We start from the raw sequence: 13,691 nt of genomic DNA, 5'->3' as shown, positions 1-13,691 counted from the left end.
TCACTTAGATAAGGTCCTCAAGGTTCATCCATTTTGTAGCATGTGACAGGATTTCCTTCCTTTTTAAAGCTGCATAATATTTCATTGTATGTACAAGATGTGATCAAACAATACAGTGAATGTTTAAATTTAAAAAATTTATTATGATAAAAGACACACTGCCATTAATTCCCCTCAGAATACTCCCCCTCACTTTGAACACACTTATCCCGTCATTCTTGCCACTTTCTGAAGCAGTTCTAGAAGTTCTCTTTTGTGAGTGTCTTTAGTTGCACTGTTGTGGCTGCCTTGATGTACTGAATCAATTCAAAACATTTACCTTTCATGGCCATTTTGACTTTGGGAAAGAGCCAGAAGTCGCACGGTTCCAGATCTGGTGAATGAGGTGGATGAAGACACACCATAATGTTTTTATTTGACAGAAATTGTCATATACCAGAAGCGATCTGTGACACGTAGTGCTGTCATGATGGAGGATGATTTACGGCACACTTTAAAATATACCTTCTCTCAACCATAGCTCACACCCGACCGCGCCGAACAAGTTGAAACTTGTCACACACTGTTACTAAGGTTCGATGTGCCACTTCCAGTATTGAAGATCCCTGCTTTTCTGTTGGATGGCACTTGGCAGCAGCATTCACCATATTTTGTGAACACAATGAAAGGCTCTGTGTCACACATCGCTTCTGGTCTGGCAATTTCTGTCAAATAAAAACATTACAGTGTGTCCTCATCTGCCTTATTCACCAGATCTGGCACCGTGAGACTTCTGGCTCTTCTCTAAAGTCAAAATGACCATGAAAGGTAAACATTTTGAATTGATTCAGGACACCGAGGCAGCCACAACAGCACAACCACAGACACTCACGAAAGAGGACTTCCAGAATTGCTTCAGAAAGTGGCAAGAACGATGGGATAAGTGTGTTTGAAGCGACGGGGAGTATTTTGAGGAAGATTAATAGCAGCGTATCTTTTACTGTAATAGTTTTTTTTTAATTTAAACATTTACCATAGTTTTGGATCACACCTCATATATACCACATTTTGTTTATCCACTCACCTATTGATGGACATTTAGGTTGTTTCCATCTCTTGGCTATTGTGACTAATGCTACTATGAACATGGGTGTGCAAATATCTCTTTGAGACCATGCTTTCAATTTTTTTTGGATATATGCTTAGTGGTGGGACTACACCTAGAGCCTGGATCATATGGTAGTTCTATTTTTAATATTTTGAGAAACTGCAGGACTATTTTCCAGAGCAGCTGTACCGTCTTACATTCCCAGCAGCAGAAGTGCACATCCTCACCAAACTTGTTATTGTTTTTTGATAGTAGGCATCCTAATGGATGTGATGTTATTAAAAGTCTTAATAAACTTCTTAGATGGCGGCATTTATTTCCATTTCATGTGCTGTATAGGGTAATCATTTTCTTAATGTTTTTTCCATTAAAAACTATTATGAACCTGTGTGTTTTTTTTTCATGTTTCAGATTATTTTCTTAGAAATAAATGGGTCAAAAGGTATATAATTTTAAAGGTTTTTGTTAAGTTCTGCCAAAATGTCCTCAAGAAAGTTTTGCCAGTTGACACTGAATTAGGGTACTAAAGCATCTTTCATTTGTCCCATCTCTGTCCTGTGACTGAGCAACTGAGAAATGCTATCACATTGTATTTTAATTTGCATTTAAAAAATTTGTTAAACAGATCTTGTTTTCTCTAGACTATTTGTATTTTTCCTTTCTCAAGTGGACTGTTTGCCCATTTATCAACGTTTTGAATATACCCTAGAAGAGATTGATTAGCAACGCAAATATGAAGCTACCAGAACTTTTCATAAATGCAGTAAACAATCATGGAACCCATTAAGAGGAAACTTATGAGACCTCCAGGCACATTTAAAATGACCGAAAATATTTCTCTGCGATTAAGGGTCTCTGGCTGCAGATTTGCAAAATCAATTATCTTAACAAGCCCTTTCCTCATTATCTGGAGGGAAAGCTTAGGTCAGCTCCTGTCCTTTTACGGCCAATTTGCATTTCCTGGAGTTTGCCTCAGTAGTCTTCTTACTGTATGTAGTTGTTCTGTTGATAGTGAGATTGCTACAGAGACAGAGAGATCAGGGATATGATATGTAGTTTTTCCACTGCACTGAACATGTTTGGAAGAATAGGAGGTAGAACAATGAAATAATCCAAATATTATGAGGAGGGAGTCAGAAGTTTATATTAGAATGGTTTATATGATAAAAGAAATGTTATACCCAGTACTTTTTGTTTATAAATGGTGTTGTAAAACATACTCAAACGCTTAGCTAAAATATTTAAAGCATTGCTATACAGCACCTAACATTAGAAAAGTTCTGTACTCACAGTCCGATTGTCGTCATGTCATCAATATATCATAACTCAGTATCGTGGAGAAAATGGTTTTTCTCCTACCTTCAGTGCTTTAGGCTTGTTCTAGTTTAAACAGAGAAAATACTCCTCTTCTAAGCATATAGAAGGGTTCATGTTTTGAAACTAATGTTTAGGTGGTTCTGGTAATCTAGTAATAGAATATAATGCAGTGTTTCCCAGCACATTTTAGAGAAGACCGCTTATGAGTATTCAGTATTATCATGGTACTGTTCACTTACTTTTTTCTGGGACTTTGTTTTGAGGCACTGAGGCTATCTGTTTTCATTCAAGAAGTAACCAACAAAACGCACAACACATCCTATGGAGCTTTCTAGCAAGACAAGTGTTGGCAGATAGTCCCTGTACATTTGCTTGGGAGATATGGTTTGACCCAGTGGTGTAGAGATTGTTAGGAGAGAATTCTCTGGAGTAAGAACCCAGATCCTGAGGAGAGGGTCATCCTGTGGACAAATGACATCGCCAGTGTAAAATGGACCATGAGATGTTTTGCCTTAATTTTCTATGTATTCTTGACTTGCAATGGCCAAATCTTGTAAAATATCTTTAATATGAAATAGAAGAAAGATTATTTTTATTCTGCGGCTGGTAAAGTTCTGGATTAAAAGTATTCAAACATACTTGTTATTGGTAAGGAGGTCCATATTATTTAATGAATTTACCAAAAAAAAAAATTGATTTAAGGAATGTAAAACACTTCTCTGTGATTTTCTGATTCTGCCACCCCTTGTTAATTCTCATTATAAAAGTTTTAGGTAGACTATATGATGGATGAATTCACATTTTAAAATTTTCTTTATGTAGGTTTCATTTTTAAAAGGGCTGGTCCTAAGTGGGTCAAACTTGAACAGTTGGTAGGATATCATTAATTTTCTATCAAGATTGACAACTATTATTTGGTTTGTGTTTACTGAAAGTCTCAAATGTGTAATTTATCTTTTTTTGTTTTAGTAAAGGAACATTTTTCATACCTAAGCTAAAAGTGACAAAGTAATAAGTTTATTTTATAGCTATGATTTATTTAGTATAATCAGTCATCTAGTTGAGAGGCATGAACTTTCTTGAAGTGAGAATTTTTTTATAGCATCAAACCAAAAGCCCTATATTGTGAGTTTGTTCTCCCAATACAAGTAATTAAGTCAAAGTTTCAAACCACGTATTATGGCTCATGTTTTAGAAACCTTTCCAGTGGGGGAATGCAGATTCTTTAACCTGCTATCTACTTGTGTAACTTTGCCCAACAATCAATCTCTTGGGCTTCCATTTCCCTCATGTAATACGGAGAGGTTTGGATTAGCTCACCAGTTCCGTTACTGTTTTGTTGTCTCCACTGGCTTTTAAGGGAGTGTATCTGTCACTGTCTGAGTTGACTCCCACTGTTCTGCATCAGAAGTCAGGATCCCTCCTTTTGAGACCTGGCGAAATTGAAACCTGAAATGAGTGATTTGCTTAGTAATAAATTTATTGTAATGACAGAATCAAAGTTAGAACTCAGGTTTCCACTAACCATTACATCTTAGATGATTATCTGACACAGCCCTGGATGTCAGATACACGTGTCCCTTCCCCCACTTCCTATTTCCTCCACAGCCTTGGCAGACAGTGTTTATCTAATGCTTATCTAACGTGACATTTCTTTCCTACCCAGCCTGGGCTCGGCCTCAGAATCCTCTAAGCAACATTCTAATAGCCGCAGCTAATAGACAAGGGCATCTAACTAGTTTGACAGTGTTGGTAGTAGAATCTTTAAAATAAAAAAGGCCACTGTAATTTCTGTTAAGGAGATTTACTTACGTTGTTTAATTCACATGGAATATTGCGTCCTCTTTACCAGTGGTTCCCAACGTGATGATTCCTTTTTAATTTAAAAAGAAACTGTAGAGTCCCACATGACCATGAATTCAGTAACACGTAAACGGATTTCAGTTTTATTAATCACAGCACATAAATTCATTTGGAAAAATGGGCATACATATCTGTAGGAGACATTTTACATGCTTATGAAAAGCCCCTTGTAATACCTTCCCACCCCCACTCCTTTCCTACCCACCAAGAGTTCAGTATTAGAAACCATTACTCTACACACTTTCTTTTTTTCTTGATTTCAGTTTAAGTTTTTCAAGTAGGATGGAGTTTTTGTTTTGAGAGATCTCAGTGGTTTTCATACTATGTGCTGTGGAGTCCCAACTCCAGGGGGTGCCTGAGGGAGACTCCCCCCCAACCCCCCCTTTCTCAGCTTTAACCAGCCTACCTGCTTCCAACTCTTCTATATATTGGGGTTCTCCATGAGATTTATTTGGATAAAGAGTTTCACAGTTTTAAAAATATTGAAAACCACTGCTAATCCCACCTCCCCATTTTACACCGAGTGTTTCAGTGTTGCCCTGTTAGTTAACACTGGAGCCAGGATGAAGACTCCACGATTTACAAGGCCACTCTTCATCCCCCTACCTGAGCTGCTCTTCTCTAGCCTGGTGGAGGATGTAAGCTGACACCACCGCCCGCTGAGAGTGCAGCACATACTTACATGGAAAGAAAAATTGTTTAAGTTGTAATACCAGGGGACTCAAATCTCTTCCCACCCTTGAATCAAAGGTTATGTGGTGTACATATTTGTAAACGTAAGTCTTGTTTGGGTGTGGGCTTCTTTCACTAGTTGAGGTGCATGGAGGGAGGTAATGGGGAAACTTATTTTTAAACTTAAGTTTTTTTAAAAACCATACAGTGATGCCATGGGCAGAAGACAGTTTCTTTTTCTTTTCACCCAGCGCTATGACCCTTCCCCTGTTGTGTTTCTGGCATGCTTTACCTTGCCCTGATTTTAACCATTGTCCAAGCAGAGTCTTTGGTCTCTTTCCTGGATTTTGCCATCTTCCAAAGGGCAACCTCAGAGTTCATTTACCTGCAGTGGTCACCTATTGCCATTATTACATCAACATGCCATCAAGATAGAAGCCAAATTGTTATTAACAAGCTTAGTCTGGGCACCTGTTTCTGCCTGAGGTGGTAGCATGAAGTCGAATATCCCTCCGAAGCTCGCTGTGATTTCTAGGACTTCCTTACCTTGGTTTTCCTTGGACGTTTGGAGCTGTGGGTGATCCAGAATAACTAGAACAAGTGTCTGGTGACAGTTTGCAAAGGGTGCCATGTCCATCTCAGCTCCACACCTGGGGGTGGGGTGTTGAGTATTTCCTGTTCAGATTCTTCCTGGTTGGCAGGACCAAGGCAGTGCCGACTGCTGCTGCAGGCCCCAGGCAGGCTGCTTGCTTCCTCACGCTCCTCAGGGAGATAGGTCATCTCCTTGTGTAGAAACGCTTTTTTGTTTACTGCGGGAAAGCCAACTGCTTCATGTCGGTCAACAATTTCACCCTCTAAGCTAACAGTTTTATAGATGAGCCAACCACTTTGGCTTGTGTTCTACATGTAGCAGGTGACAAGGAAGGGAAGAGGGATTGGTCCCTCACCCTTATCCAGGTATATCACCATTCAGCCCCCACACACTAACTAGGTACACATTATTTGCCAGCTGTGTGTAAGTAGCGGTACTTGAAAGCCACAGTACTTGCTCTTGAGGAGTTCCAATTAAAATAATAATAATTATTATTATTATTTCACCCTCTTCCTTTCCTCCTTTCCCATATATTGTTTCTCATCAGATGATGAGAAACTGAAATGACTTTCTCTGGCCCACCTCACTTTTTACTAAAGCAGAAGAGCCAAAAGTTAAGAAATAAAAGGAAGAGAGAAAAAAGGAACATAAAGGAGTCTTACGTGAGAAATCTGATTATTAGACAATTGAGCAACAATTTTTGCTTCTAAGTCATAAAGCTGAGAAGATGTAAGAGGGTTTCGAGAACTTCGTGGAAGACTTCACTAGAGCAGGAATTTCTTGTCATTGCCCACATGGAAATTAAAACGCTATCTACTCTCTTTAACAGGAGCTATTTTCCTTTCATCCGTCAGCCCTCCAACAGTCTATTTTCATGCAAAATGAACTAGGAGGGCTAATTGCAAGTTCTGTGTCCACCTAAGGAAAGATTCTCTATGAGAGCTGTAGTTGTCATAGCATATCATCAACACTGCTCTAGAGAAAGACTCACCATGTTCCCTTCTAGGGAAAAAGCTTGGTGAGTAACACGAGTTTGAAGGGCCCTTAAAGTATACATGAACTTCATGTGCTTTGGTGGATATTTCACTAATGGTAATTCAGTGTCTTCCCAAAGCAAATTTGGAACTGGGAAGTGTTAAAATGTCTACCGCTCAACACACAATGTAATTTATAGATGATGTGATGCAGAATTGCACACCTGAAATCTATGTAATGTTACTAACAATTGTCACCCCAATAAATTAAAAAAAAAAATGTCTACCGCTCATATCTGTGTCATTAGAATTATTGATTAACTTGCTGTAATCACAACCAGAGTGACTGTTGTTTCAGGTAAAAAGAGTAGGAGTATAACCTCAAAAATGACAATCCAGAAGCTGTTTTCAAAAGGCATCCCTAGAAATCTGAGTAAGATCTGTAGTCTGTTGTCTCGTTAACTGTAATGTATCAATACCAATTTCCTGGTTTTGATAATGTACCATAGTTATGTAAGCTATCACCAATGGGGAATGCTGGGGACTTTTCTGTAATTTTTTTTTGAACTTCTTATGAGTCTATGGTCATGGCAAGATAAAAAGTTTTTAAAGAATACCCCAAGAAGAATAATTACTATTCCAGGTGAGACATTTTAGGTCTGAATTCCCTCCCTCCCTCCCTTCTTCCTTTCCTTCCTTAGCTTTATCTAGATCTGTTTCACGTACATAAATCACCTATTTTAGAGTACAGTTAATTGGGTTTTTGACAGTTCATTGGTTTATTCACAGAGTTGTACAGCCATCACCACCATCTAATCCTAGAACATTTTCAGCTCTTCCCAAAGGAACCCCACAGGCATTAGCAGCCATCTGTGTACCCCACCCCATCCCCACCCTAGGCAACTGTTAATCTGCTTTCTGTCTGTATAGATTGGCCTATTCTGGACATTTCATATAAATGGAATCATACAATATATAGTCTTTTGTGACTGGCTTCTTTCATTTAGTGTGTCTTCAAAAGTTCATCCATGTCATAGCATGTATCAGTGCTTAATTCTTTTTTTGCTGCCAGGTAATATTCCGTTTTATGGATATACCACATTTTGTTTCTTCATGGACATTTAGGTTGTTTCCATTCTTTGGCTATTATGAATAATGCTGCTGTCAGCATTTGTGTGTAAGTTTTTGTGTGAACATGTGTTTTCGGTTTTCTTGGGTAATACCTAAGTATGGAATTGCTGGGTCATATGGACACTATGTTTAATATTTGAGGAACTGCCAGACTGTTTTCCAGAGTGGCTGCACTATTGTATATTCCCACCAGCAGTGAGTGTTTCAATTTCTCCACATCTCAGGTGTTTCTTTAACAGTATGTTTTTATTGTGTTTACGAAAATATTTCCTCTTGTCTTGGTGGGTGTGGGAGCAGGGAGCTGAATGATAATTTGGAGGAAATGAAACCAACGAAAGTCAAATAAATGATTTTCAGATTGGCTCAGTGTAGCTCTGGAAACCTTTCAGCCCTGAGCCTACAAACCTTCCTGTTTGACTGGATATGACATTACCAGAATTTTACTTTCCTGCTTTTATTCTCCCTGAGGAGAAAAAAAGAAATATGCCTTTTTTTTTCAGCTAGACATGGAGGGTTCAAACAAACATAAAGGACCCCTGAGTTATTAATAATTCCACAGGAACATGTACTTGGGTTATGCCCAGATTAGTTTCTCTAAAATCATTCTCTTGGTGTTTCCTCTGAGCTGTTCTCCACCCGAGCGTAACTTAAGAGCTGAATCAAGGTTTGTTCAGTCGGTGTTTGGAAAAGAAGCGGTGACTGGAAGCTGGTCAGCTGGCTCGTGGCCGTTGGCAGGCCTGCCACAGACCATGCTTTCTGCAGGCCACAGCCTCTCAGGCTTGTTAAAGGCCTGCACCAGGCGATGGTGTTTGGATTTGTCCTGTCTGAGCTCAGAATAACAAGGCCTTTTATTACCCACCATAGCAGTGAACAGGCAAGTCTGGAGATCCTGGAAATGGCCCAATACACGAGCCAACCACGAGATCCCAGCCCCTTTACCCTGGGTGGCCGACCTGGGGAACAGACAGGGAAGGGAACACCAAGAAATGTCATTTCTTAGCTCTGGTACATAAATGTGACAACTCCTACCGTGTTCTGGCCGCTGTTGGGTACTTTTGGTCATATGCTGGCAGTAAGCAGTCAGATTATTTTGCCTGCTGAAGCCACACTGTAACAGAGAAGGCCGGCCTCTCAGGATTGCCTTTCTCACATTCCCCCCATTTTCATTCTTGCAGAGCAGAACTTTATGAATGATGTCTGCAAGGGTTGATTCCCTCCAGATTTTCATTCACGCACCCAGTGTGAGCCTCTGTCACTTTCCTTGTGGGTGGGGTTCGCCATGTGCTCGTGGGGTGTAGAAGGGGAGTGTTGGTTCCTAGGGCCTCTCCAGCACTGTGTTAGCTGATCTCCTCCTGGAGCACAGCAGTGTCTAGTGAGACCTCCTTTGACTGCCCTGAAATGTCTTACTCAGATCAGGAGAGGACCCCATGTTCTGTCCCCTCCCATTAAAAGCTGCCCACGCCAGGCACATTCTTTCAATGTCCTGCATTATCTCCGTCAAATCAATCTCTCGCTTCCCTTAAAATGAATTTGGGGGACGTATGTTATGTATGTGTGGGTGTGTGGTTTTGGACAGCTGCCTTTTTATTACACCCGTGCAAATTGTCTACCCATTTTATTAAGCCTATACTTCATGAATTAGGCAAAAAAAAATATTAAGTACACCAATTTCAAGGGTCAATTTTGTATCACCATGAAGAATTGGAATACTTGAAGATTGGAGTAATAGCTGACGTTTTTTCTGTTGGCTAACCCACTGTGTAATTTCTGTAGTAATTAGTGTATTTGGCTTACTGACATCAATTGGAACTATAAAGAGTTGAATTCTGAATATGTACGATACATACTCATATATATTTCTTTGGACTTGTCTGTGGCCTAGCCATGCTGTGACTGATTGACAGTAGTTCATAATACCTTTCCAAACTCTCCAAAATAGGAGTTCCCAGCAATTTCTAATTTTTAAAAATAGATCTTCAATACACATTTGTTAGACTGGCATTGTGTTTGACCTGGTCTTGGGAGAAAGAGAATTGTCTGGAAAAGGCTGGTTCTTAGGTGGGTGGGGAGTGGCAAACGGGCTCTTCCTACTCCGTATAAGCGCCTTTTTGTTGACCACAGTAACTCAGGCAGCCCATGTGACCTGCCAGGACTCGGGACTCGCTCCTTGTGTCTGTGACTGATTCTGAGGCAGTAAGGATTTATCCAGCACAACACTTCACACAGCTCCCTTCAGCTCGAGTACTGTGAGTGGGTTTATCCACATTGCAACTTAGCCTCTGGAAAGCATCCTTTTATCTCCGTGACATTTTCACCTTCGATGGGCTTCTGATTCTATCAGTGTGGGTTTGTTAACTGGAGTTCTGAGTAGAAGTCTGAGATTTGATTCTTCTAAATAAAACATACCCTGTGCTGTCCAATATGGTGGTCATTAGCTGTCTATGGCCATTTAAATTGTAATTAATTAAAATTAAATTAAACATTCAGTTCCTCAGTCACACTGGACGCATTTCAGACCCTGATTAGCCACAAGTGGCTCGTGGCAGCTCCACTGGACAGCATAGAGACAGATGGAACATGGCCATCATAACAGAAAGCTGGCCAGCTGTAGACTTTCCTCTACTCCAGAAGATCCAAGGAAGACATTAATCCCAGCAAAGGAAAAGCTTTGCTTAGGTGAATTCAGGTGCTGGAAAATTGCTGCTGCCTGCTCCTAGCCTAGAATGAGAAAAGTAAGTGGACGTGCCTTTTGTGCTCTGTTTTTTACCGGGTATTGTTTTCTTGCTGTGGTTTTGTTTTCAAAGGTCTGTGAATGCCCAGTAATCAGATTCAAATGCAAGTTATTATTCTGAAACAGCATATAAATAAGTTATGATCTACCATCTCCTTCCATTAGAACCTGTACTTCTAAGTCTATGTCCAGGAGTGAAAGGAAGGTAAGTTAACATTTTACCAAGATTGGATTATCACCATTGGCCTGTTTTCTAATGGCACACATATGTTTGTGTTTCATCTTATGCAGGCTTTGTCTTTTGGGAGTTAGATTTTACTTTGGCTTAATTATATGTCTATTGGTTTCTAGTTCTTCGGAGGTATTTTAAAGACTAGATATTTGCTATCTTTATCCACCTTGAAATTTGAATTCACAAATTATAGATTTGTAAACAGAAGAATTGAACTCTAATTCCCCCTCAGCCCTCCACATATGACTGTTAAGTTATTAATGCTTTTGTATAAGTGATATCGAAGGGTTGAGGCTGCATACAAGCCATATAGCATAGACACACAACGTGTTAGCTGTCTAAGAATGTTCTGGTAAATGGACAGAGGAGTGGCAATTAACTGAAAGACCTTTCCTAGTCAATATTCCTTCTTTAATTTCCATTAAGTTGAATAATTCCCAGTGACTTGAGAACATATGACTGTGTTTTTTCTAACGTTGGCATTTGGTGGTGGTAGTGTCTACGTCAAAATTATATCTAAATTCCCCTCCAATTTTGGCCAAGTGTGAAATTGGAAAAGGATTTTAATTCCCTCCACTACCCACACTCCATCACCAGTCTATCTTCAGAAACCTTGTAAGTGAGGTTGTGTGAGTTGTTTTATTTCTTTTTTAAAAAATAATATTTTCCTGAGGGCTGGAAAAAAAGCTTACTTCATAGTACCTAGCTAGTCCTTGCCATAACCTTGGCGGGGGGGTGGGGGTGCGGGAGGGGAGGAGGAGAGGGCCACTGGCATGCCGTGGTGAGTATCCTGTTTCTTAATCTCTGCTGTCTTCTGGGACAAGAAAACTTTTTATTCTTGTTGCAGCACTTCAAGAAGGGCTTTTATATTCTTTCCATCATGAAGGAGTATTCATATTCTTGATTCTGTTCTTATGTTTCACATCTGCTTATAACTGGTGGCACTTTTTTTTTTCCAGTCCATGCTCAATTTGTAAGTAGACTATTATACAATTCTCTTTCTTCCAAAAGTAAAACCCAGGTTAAAGTCCAGAAAATTGGAATTTTTGCTCTTTAGAGCTGGATCTTAGATCTAGTCAAGACTCAGTGCCAGTGTCTTTTATATGTCCATGGACATATAAACATGTAATGTTTGGTTTGAACATGAACTTGGCTATGATGTGTTCTGATTCATTCAGCTCCTACTTACTCTGAGAGCTTCTTGCTCTCAGGATCCTGTTTTTCAAGTGTACTTTTGGTGCCCACTCCTTTCCCTCAGGGACTGGTACTGCATCAAGCCATGCATGTATTCATTCTTGATTTTTAATTGTGGTCCAACATCTTGCTCCAAATGCATATGTTTACCTTGTCTGGGTGCTAGCCATACATTTTCTTTGGACCCAAGAGTGTTTTCTGCTATGGATGTAACTGTTTATTTTGAAAACACAGATTTCCCAGAATGGTATCCATTGCCCATCACTGAACCACAATGAAAAGTATTGTCTTGGCTTCAGTTCTTGATTTTAAGCACTTGGTCCAAGTTTCAATCCCTCTCCTCTTGGGATTTTGTTTTACCAAAAGCTTCTGGTCAGAGAAGAATTGATCTGAGGAAGAGATTCATAGAAGTCAGAGAACTGGTCGCTCTATTCTCTAGATGTCATGGAACTTAACTAACCGTTAAGCTCCTAAAAGGCAAGGGCACTATATTTTACTTCAGTACCTATATTTAACCTATAAATAGTTAACCTATAGTACTTAACCTACAGTTGGTTGGTTGATTAACTCTAGAGCACACACGCGCAGTGTGCTTTAAAAAAATTGTTAACATTTAAAGGTGCTAAAATTGAATATTCTATATTAAAAATAAGCTTGCCTAGTTTTGAATAATGAACTGGCTTATTACATGGTTTCCTCATTAACTACATTATTTTTGCTTCCAACAATACTTACTATGATTCTGTTAGTCATAATTAATAGCTCAGATGATGAAGCCAAAAGTTCATGTGGTTAGTGAAGCAACACCGATGAAACAGTGTTTTCCCCTCTAATACAAGGTAGAACTTGGGCCTCCTCTTTTTTTGCCTTGATTCTCCTCCCACCTTACTCCACAGGTTTGTTTAGCCCCATTTCTCCCAGTAGGCAGTGAGGACCCCTAGGACTGAACACAGTGTGGTTCTAGGATTCTGGATGTGCCGGGGTGGTGCAGTAGCAGGTGGGGGTTGGCAGGCAGAGCTCTGACTTGAGCCTGTCCTTGGGCCAGCTTTGCCCCTACTAGCTCTGTGATTCTGGGCAGGCTTTGATCTAGTTTCCCCTTTTATAAAATGAGCATTATGATGCCCGGCCGCCCTGCCGTAGAGGGGGCTTGTGAAGGTCAAAAGAGAAATAGTACATGGAATCATTTTGCACGGTACTATAAAATATATGATCTTGCTGCTAAAAAGTAGTGAATTGCGTGTGTATATCTGTGGGTTGGTATTTATACTGATTGAATCATATTCATATGTCAAGAGAATCAAGCCTTCTGGCATTGGGGCAACTAAGAACAATGTCAAGGAATCTAAGGAAACATATGCTGAAAATATATTTCAGTTGCTCGTTGATTGTTTATTTATTTATTTATTTTGCATTTGAGTGGTCAACTTCGTACCTCTTACTCTTTTCAGGTAGTTTGAGAATAGAGCTCGGGATGTTTTTCACTGGAGTCCATTTGGTAGACTGTCCACTGAGACATTCAGTTTGGTAGCGGGGTATTGAACTAATGCCTGCTTCTTGGTGTGCTGTTGTCTGAGCTGACCTGGTTTGTACCTCTGTAAGATCATAGAGAAGACACGGAGTGGCTATTTCTTTACTCTTTTCCATTTAGTTGATGCATTGGAATTATTTTGATCGCAAGCAAGAGAAACTAATCTTAAGCAACAACAACAACAAAAGATTTTGCCAGAAGAATATGGGGTAGCCCTTTTACTGGTAAGGAAAGCTGGAAAACACAGGTGGCTCTGCGGATTTAGAATTTCAGGAGAAAGTCTACTTGGCCTGTCCTTGGTCTGTGCTCAGCATTGGCACATTTTTGGCAGAATTGCAGAAGTGGTGGGGAGGTGCATATGACCCCAAAG

General features: G+C 39.8%; 1 protein-coding gene across 4 annotated transcripts in view; it reads left to right on the top strand.

Annotated features, from left to right (window-relative positions):
- DAAM1 (dishevelled associated activator of morphogenesis 1) overlaps positions 1-13,691 on the top strand; it is a 159,068-nt gene that overhangs the window by 18,281 nt on the left and 127,096 nt on the right. The window lies entirely within an intron of this gene.

Source organism: Rhinolophus ferrumequinum, chromosome 6, assembly GCF_004115265.2.
Source record: "Rhinolophus ferrumequinum isolate MPI-CBG mRhiFer1 chromosome 6, mRhiFer1_v1.p, whole genome shotgun sequence".
NCBI lineage: Eukaryota > Metazoa > Chordata > Mammalia > Chiroptera > Rhinolophidae > Rhinolophus > Rhinolophus ferrumequinum.
The sequence above is the reverse complement of the archived record's forward strand: the minus strand, read 5'-3'. Positions and strand labels throughout refer to the sequence as shown.